Below are 8,868 nucleotides of genomic sequence, written 5' to 3' on the forward strand. Positions count from 1 at the left end.
TGTAACGACTCTAAAACTGAAGTACCTTAAAAAAAACCAAAAAACACCCACACAGCTCTCTGCTATCTTCTGACAATCAACTTTCTGTCTCCATGTCAGAAGAAAGACGGAGCTCTGCACAACATTAAATATATTAACTTGCTCATTGGTAGAGAATACAGCTCACCATGAAGACATTTTGTCTGAAAACTAAGTCCCAAAGGGAGGCGAAGATATTTACTCCTGTTTTGACAAACCAGTCAAGTATAAGAATGTAACACACTAATAAAGGTATCTGTGAGTCTCTAACAAGGAAATCATTAAGAACAATAACAACATCTTATCTGGATAGACAGAAATGAAATGTTTTGGGGATGAAAGATTAACAACACTGCACTGTCTGGAAACTTTTGTAGTTCAGCTGAATAAAAAATGAGAGTTTCTTCAAGAATCAGAAAATGACCTGAAGTATGCTGGTGTGGCCAAAGATGCAGTGTGACAGAGATTTCTCTCACCAGAGGGTAACTAACTGATGGAGGCTTGTGAGCAGGCTTTTTCCAGTTGATGTGACCTGAAAGGTAAGGTACATGCAAAGAAGAAAATTTTGTCAGAAGAGGATCAAGTCAGTAGGACAGGGTGAAAGAAAATAGAAGCTAGGTATAAATAGATTCAGCATTTTGGCCTTATGTTTTTTGTCTATATCTTTCATAAGTGTTTCTAAGCGCGTTGCTGATCTTAACTATTACAAACAAAAGTTCATAGAGGATTTCCTCTTAACCTGTCTTGACTTGTGCATGGTTTAGATCAGCTAGCCTTTTCTTACTATGGCAAGACACAGACCAGGTCACAAGGGTAAGAATATAAGCACCCAGTTAACCAGGTAACTGGAACCCAGTTCAGGGCATGCAAGGAGAAATATAGCAAGCCATGAACTCTGCCACATTGACTAGGTAGAAAGTTGACACCACAAACATCAGGACAAACAAATACCTTCCAGTAACTGTTGGGATGGAATCCAGTAAGACATTGCATCAAATCCATGAAGGATAGAATCCAGGAAGATATTGCATCAACTCCAAAGATCCCAAAGAACACACCAAGCCACTCACATCACTTATCTTCCTTCCCCATTCATGTTTTCTGGCAAAGTAATGTCCATAGAAATGTCAACACACCATGGTGGGGTTCTAATAAGATTGTTTTTGAAAAGCAGGACTGGCTACCACACAAACCAGAGATCAGAAAGGAAGGGGGGAAGCCAAATACACCCTCTGCCAGTGATGGTGGATCAGAGATCCTATCTAATTTTTTTAGAAAAAGGTTCAGAAAGCATGTTATACAAAGACTGCATTAGTTTATTATACTTCTTAATTTTAAGTTTTTTAAGAAACATTCAACTTGAGATAACTTTAACAACAGGGAATAAGGGAGAATTTTTCTTGACAGTAGAAAACAGGTTGCAGACATAAAGTGTATATTTGCACTCTGACAGGATGTGAATTTATAACTCAAAAATAAGATGACAGAAAATAATAAGATTTGGTGTAATGTTGATTAAAGAAAGTTAAGCCTCAATAGGTTTTAAAACACCTTAGAATTAATTTACTAATTTAAGCATTGTAAATGCTTACAGTAAATATTTTTGTTCTACAAAATTAAAAATGGTTTACTGCAACTTTGTAACTCTACCCTCTATCATTCCTTATCCCATCCCAAGTAAAAAACCTCTCAACAAACTGTTAAAGGATACTTCTGAATGGAGCTAACACTAGGTGGAATTCAAACACCAAACAGCTTCAGAGATGTGAAGAGCCAAATACGATTGATTTAAAACACTTTGCTAAATCAGAAGTGTTTCTGGACATGCAGTACAGCATGTCTGCCTTAAAAGATGCAGACTCCCCTTTAAGAGATGCCCCAAATATTCAAATGTATTGATATAAATAATGAGGAAACTGTAGAAAGCATGAGCAAAATCTTGAATTATAAAAACTGTAACCTTGATACAGAAAAGAAAAATTAACATCTCTTGAATGGCAAGCTCTTAAATTGCTCGAAAAGGAATATGAACAAGAAGTAGTATTTTCTAATTCCCTGTGCACTAATCCTAACCCACCAACAGTGATTTCCCACACAAATCCATTTTCAATGCAGTTGCATTGGGGAATGTTGCAGTGACACCTTTCAGCTATTCTGATGCTCATAAATGATGCTTCAACCTTTTGAAGCTATATACCAGAAAGACAAGGAAGAAAACAGCTTGACATGAATTACTATTTTATTTGGACTGCTCTTAAAAAAGAATACACAAAAATACTTTGTATATGTTTGAAAACAATTCTACTCAAGTTAAACATTACCATAAAAGTCATCCTCTTACAAGGAAAGTGATTCACAGTGGAAACTATTTGAAACTCAGTTTTACAAAGTTTGCATAAGAATTGCCCACCCAGGGCAAGAAATCCACTCACTCCCACACAATGTGATAGAGGACAAAACCAAAGCAATTACAAAGAATGGTCTTCATTGATCCAGAGAACAGAAGCTGATAGGAACATGAAGATATGTAGTAGATAATGTTGAAATAAAATACAGGATTTAAGTGTCACATAAACAAGGAACAGTTTTGTGACAAGTATAAACACATTTTATCAATATGAAAACCAAATAGCAACAGGATAATCTTAGTATCTATAAAGAAAATAAATACTGCATTTTCTTCATATTTTTAATTTCAGAGATAAGGATAAAAAATTGCCTTACCTCAAATACAGCTTGAAGAGAGAGATTAACAATATGCCTATATCCTTTCTTAGTTCCCTTGATAGCAATCTAGAGAAGAAATAAAAAATAGCGAATAACTATCTTCCCTGCAGAGAGCATGTGCCCAGCAATAACATGCTTCCCAGTAAAGCATGCAGAAAAGAAGTAAAAAAGAAAAAAAACATTAAAACTCAAAAAGACAATCCTTGCAAAATAAAAAGGCAAGAACTTCATATTTGAAATTCACAGTATGATTTATTGCATTTCAAGGGAGTAGAGACATTCAGGAATTAGATAATATAGACTTAACTGTGATATTACCTCAATTCTCACTAAAATATTAATTCAATACATTTGTCTACAAAAGGAAGATTGTAAATTCATCCACACAGAACTCGGACACTGAAGACGTAAAAAGACTCCTATAAAGACTCCTATTCCAGTAGTAGGCACACATGGGCTCACACGATACAGCCTTATTAACTTGCTTTTTCCTCCCAAACTACAGTGCTTACTAAAGCGACACTCAAATGTTAAATGCTTTGGTCAAGAGTTCAGTCACTGACCTGCAATGAAAGCCTTATGTTCAGCTCCAACATTTTCTAACAGCAATCAAGGAAAAAAAAATGGTTTCACGGAATGAACTGTTAAAAAAGAAAATCCTCATATAAGCTTTCCCCGAGGGGGAAGAAATATCCACAAGCTTTAAATTGGCCAGGCGGATTTAAGAGGAAGCAAAAAAAAGAAAAAAAAAAAAAAAACGCAGCTCTTTCTGTTGCGTCAAAGAGCCCACTGTGCAATAGGAACAGTGAACAGAGTTGTTAAACTGGCAAGCTTTTGCTGAAGACAGCTTTTCAATATGCTCTCTGCATCGTCTCCCAGGGCTGGCTGGAGACAGTCCCACTCCTCTTATATGGGCTCTACTCCTTCAAGAGGCAATCGCTCTTAAGGACAGTTTCTGTAAACATACTGTTCTCTTGGCTTGGCTGCACATGATGAGGGCAATTGCACACATACATACCTGCATTGAGGGAGCAGACCTGCACACACTTGGGGAAAATGCAGGCACACTCAAACTAGCCATCATTACCTTGGCTTAAGAGCAGGATGCTGTTGATGACTGACTGCTTGCTAAAACTCCCTTCCCCACTTAGACCATTCAGTGTGCTGTTGGAAAGCAATCCTGAAAGGCACAGTACTTAGAGAGAAAACCTCTAATGCAGTTCCACTGGGACGTTGTAGCCCCAGCAGTGCTCTATGATTAAAGGAAATCAGTGGTCACATGCTGCTGCCTAGCTTTGTGTGTAGTGCATAGAGCTCGGAGAGCCACCAGAGGCTGCAGCTACGTGGGATAAGTGAACTGTCCCTCCCGGGAATGACAGCTGCATCACTGAGGACATCTTTAGAGGCTGAACCCGTGCACATATGGTGAACAAAGTAAAGACACCGAGCAACCTGGTTAAACATTAGTAAAGCCACATTCATCACCACATACAGGGAACTGCCACACAGATCTCTGCAGGTGAGGACACCATCTTGCATCCCTTTTACAAGCCGTGGAGACCTAAGCAAAGGCACTCAGAGCACAGTTCAACCTACTCTAACCTGCATCTGGTCCACTGAACTGCCTTCTGGGCTTCACTGCCTACAAAGGGAACCCATGATGGCTTTCCCAAAAAGAGGTTGCAGACAGCAACATTTTTAGAGATGTGTGCCACTCCAGATGACAAGGCGATGAGTGCCTGCAACATGTGAGCAGAAAGAACTTGCATGGAAGAATGGCATTGGTAAAGGACAGGAATAGAAAAAGGAAAACACAAACTGTGGAATGCACTTTTCAATGTGACTGCAGAATTAAAAGTGGGGACAAACATATGCAGCTGGTTAATTTAGAATTTCTCTTCTATTTATATATCTTTCAGAGTTGCCACAAGGACGTTATGAGCCTGAATATGTGGGAAGGCAGCAGAAGGAAATGAAGTATATACAGGAGTTAAATTCTCTCTAGCTGTGTTCTTTCTCTACTTAGTGAACTTCTATATGGAAAAATTGCTGGTTTAACAGCTTCACTTGAAATCCTTCCAGGTGAAAATGAATTTCTCTCCTGAAAAGTGTTCCCATAAATGACAGACTGTTTCTGCAAAAAGTACCTCCAACTTAGAAGCAAAATACATGATTTTCTAAGCTTTTAATCCTGTAAATTTAATGCAAGGTCCTATTTGTGCACTAAGCAGTGTGCTGCTTTATTGTGTTCTCACAACACCAGATAACTCACTGTGTCCAAAGCCCCAGCTGTAGTGTCACTGGAGTCATATGGGCGTAGATTTGGCCATACGAGAGCAGAGTGATTAATAATTCTGTCTGTGCTGTGTGGAAGATAATTACAATCTGGTTCAGTTTCCCAGATCTAAAAGCTAGGCAAGTATTTTAACACATCTCATATTAATAATAATACCTGCTCATGAGATTACCTAAATGTTTCCCCCTATAAATCCAGACTCTCCACCACTCATCACTGTCAAACTGCAGGCTGAAGGAAACTGGTAATATTTGTTCTTTTCTTGAAATGGATTTTTGGTTTATTTTTGCATAATAAAAGTAGATTGATTTGCATGCTGAGCAGGTGGCTGGACCAGATGATGTCCTGATGTCCCTTTCAACCTAAAGTATTTTGATTCTGTGAAAATGAGGTCAATTATTAAAAGCTGCCTTAGGCTATTACAGAAATTAAGTGGATTGTGGCCAACTTCAGTGTTTTGAAGCCATAATTTGGATTCAACTGTCAACCGCAGTTTCAGAGTCACAGATCTCCATTCTGTCATTCTGAGAGAAGCTACCAGACCTGCTAAAACATAAAACAAAAGCATTTGTAATGATATTGCCATCTATGAGGTCATATCACTTTATGGAGAGGGTTGTATTGGTTCCCACACATACCTTGCTGTTCTACTCTTGGGTTCCCAATCGCCTTTTGGTTTTTTTTTTTCCCTTCTTATCTATCCAATGGGTCATCCAATCTCAATTTAGTGTCTTTCAGCCTCAAGGGACAAAGAAGACACTGAGAATTCTGAGTGGCTGAAAGCCCAGAAAACTAATGTCAGCTATAGAAATTCCTCTGCACAAAGCAAAGGACACAGAATTGACTAAAAAAATCTACAAAATAACAAAAGCTTTTGCATGATCCCTAGTTTTTGTGTAGACTCTACCACACTGCTAGCTCAATATAGATTGTTTTCTCCAAGGCCTCACTCAGAAGATGTTAAGAAGATGACATTTTTCAAATCTTTTCAGTATCATGCAAACCTTTAGCTTCCTTGTTACCCATGCCAGACATCAACTCCTGCTCCCCAGGCCTAAGGAGTGCCTATCAATTCAAGCCCACACCATTTAGCACAGCAGTTATCCCAGCCTTTGCTCTGCCACATCATAGACCACTTTATCCCATACCTAAAAACCAACCTAAACCAACCTATGCGCCCTTAGGGTTTGTTGTTAATACACCAGTCCTGTGTAAGTGACAGCAGCCTCTGGCACCAAGCCAGGAAATCCAGAATGGATGCTATCTGCTGGGATTATACTGATCCAGAAATGTAGAAGGTGGAGAATGACATTCAAAGCCCTTTGCTGCTGCCAAGTGCCAACTTAACACCTTCCAGACACTCTCCTGGCTCATGGAGACTTGCTTTTGTGGTGCAGAAGGAATTTGAAGTGCAACTATCAAGGTCTACAATTATGGCCTTTGCACACATCATGTATCTGTCCCTGTGCTGCATCAGCTACACTGCCTGAATCCATAGCAAGCATTATCTCTGTTACTCATAGGCCTTCCTCAAGAAATCTTCCCAGGGAAAAATCAACCTTCACCACTGCCTTGAGGTCAGTGCTGCCTCTTTCCTGCTATAGAAGGTCACAAAGCTTCTTCCTGAAAAACAAGGCATGTAGGCATTTCAGCTGAGTCCTGTATTCCTGCAGGAAGGAGGCTGTGTGCACTTCCAATTGTCTGGCTAAAACGTTGAGATTCAGCATGTCCTGCACTGTGGAAATCAAAACAGCACAATCTGCACAAGAACTCAGGAATGTCACATTAAGTGGAGAGGAAGGTTCAGACCCTGACAGGCATAGCCCACCACCACCCACATGCTTGGCTCCTGGAATGGGAGATGAGCATGCAGTGCCATAGGCACATCAGTAGTTCAAGTTTAGTAGAGCAGGGGCTCTAAACTGTCAGCCTGGCTAAAAACTGTAGTTTATGTTCCAAGTACCTTCAAATACTAGTCCTATGTCACCTGTTGCAGACACGGTGCCCATATTCTGAACAACCACAGTGTTCCTTGTCCTCCCATCCACAAATGAAATTGGTGGTATTTCCTACTTGCTCAGTGGAATCAGTTGTCCCAGTCCCCTGCAAGTCTGATCCTGCTGCCTGCCGTGTATTTATGTGAGGATCACAGAGCAAACAGTTTTATCTCCTAAGTCCAGGAGTTGGGCAGCCTTAATGTAAGTCCTTTCTTATGTTTAAACTCTTCCGAGCCTCAACCACCTTTGTCTATGTCCCCTTCAGACCTCTTCTGTCAAGTTACCCTGTTTGTATCATACAAAAGTGGACTCTCAACTTCTCCTTGCCTGGAAGGACTGAGTGGACTGGCAAACACATGGAGCATTAGGAATGCAGAGGCAAGGATTCAACAAATCTCCTCAAGAGGCAGCAATACTTCATTTGAAAAAAAAAAACCAAACCAAAAAACCAAAACCTCAAAACCCAGATTATTTACAGCTTTAAAAGAAATTAAAAAAAAAAAAATCCAGCATCCAGAGGACACAGGCACACACAGAAGAAAAAAAAAAATAAAAGGTGTTTCTAATTTGTTGGAAGTATTCCCCCTTGCCTAGTGGATTAAATACAGCAACATCTTGCTTTCAGGAGACCTTGTGAAACTGATTCAAAAACTGCCATCTCCCTGCCTAGCTGATGTCTTAGGGATGATTCTGCACCAGCAATTTTTCAGGGCACTCCTAACACATCCCTTAATTTTCAGACATTTTGGTAATCCCCTGCCATCCATTTCATTCCTGCAGCATTCTGATTCTGGCCTCACGAGCAGCATATGGGGAATCCCAACCAGCCCATCAGGTCTTGTGGGCAGTTTCCAAAGAGACAGAATACACAACTTTATTACCATATTCAGTCCTACAGTGTAAAACTATTGAATTATTATTATTCAATCAAATTTGGCTGTATACATCTGCACAGGAACACGGGGAAGGGCTCTGGGTAGACCTATGCACTGGCCAGTGACTAACATTGCTGCACTTGCAGGGGATTGCAGGGGTGTGCCATCCTACGGCAGTTTGTAGTTCGATAGCAAGAGCAGGAGAGGAGGAGGCATGTTTGATGAGGGACTGACTTTCTGCTGTGCCTTTGTCACCTCTCTGAATGGCCACAGTCACCTGAGCAGGAAAGCGAGGACCTCGCCTTCTACCTGTAAGAGACGTTACAAGTCTGTTAAAACTCTTTGCTGAAGGGATTATTGCACTAACTCTCAGATGTGTAGATTCATGGGTTTGTTCAGAGGAAGTCCCCAAGTGCAAAGTGTATGAGGTCTGTTGCAACATCAGAAAGAGCGAGCCTACTTGAAAGGAGCACAAGAAAGTGACAAAGGAAAGAAACAGAATTCCTACTAAGCAACATAAAGGCTTATGTTTGTAATCAAGCGTCCTAACACTAAAACCTAATGATAAGAAGCAAGACTCAGTTCCAAGCTGTCGAAAGGTGGATGTACATCTGCGGTGAAAGGTCCTGCTCTTCCTTCGCATTTGCCTGTGGTGACCTTAGTAGTGGACTCTAAGAACTTTAGAGACGCACCAGCCCAGGCAGCAATGCCTTGCACTTTCAGAGTGGGCTTTGACTTGCAGCGACGCCAGGAAGTCAGCGCTCCAGTGCCGCTGACATCAGTGATTTTACTCGGTCCGGTCCCGCAGAAAGGCAATCCCTCCCCGCTCCCGAGACGTGGCCGAGCGATCGCGCTCCGCGACCGCGCAGGGCCGGGCTGGGGCGCAAGTGCGGCCGGGCCCGGCTCGGCCAGCGCCGTGGCGCATGCGCGCCGCCCGGCGGCCGGGGCGGAGCCA

The 8,868-nt window shown here is 41.1% G+C and overlaps 1 protein-coding gene across 2 annotated transcripts in view; it reads right to left on the bottom strand.

The window, feature by feature from the left end:
* Positions 1-3,465, bottom strand: part of CSGALNACT1 (chondroitin sulfate N-acetylgalactosaminyltransferase 1) — a 40,590-nt gene extending 37,125 nt beyond the window's left edge. For both annotated transcript variants that reach the window (XM_066186211.1, XM_066186210.1), the window contains exons 1-2: positions 3,309-3,465; positions 2,743-2,811 (exon numbers count right to left, since the gene is read on the bottom strand). The gene's annotated coding sequence lies outside the window, so the exon portion shown is untranslated. The remainder of the gene's footprint in view (positions 1-2,742; positions 2,812-3,308) is intronic.
* Between the last annotated feature and the right edge of the window lie 5,403 nt (positions 3,466-8,868).

The sequence above is a fragment of the Chamaea fasciata genome, unplaced genomic scaffold (genome assembly GCF_029207755.1).
Source record: "Chamaea fasciata isolate MVZ Bird 193981 ecotype frontalis unplaced genomic scaffold, bChaFas1.0.hap1 SCAF_6, whole genome shotgun sequence".
Lineage (NCBI taxonomy): Eukaryota > Metazoa > Chordata > Aves > Passeriformes > Sylviidae > Chamaea > Chamaea fasciata.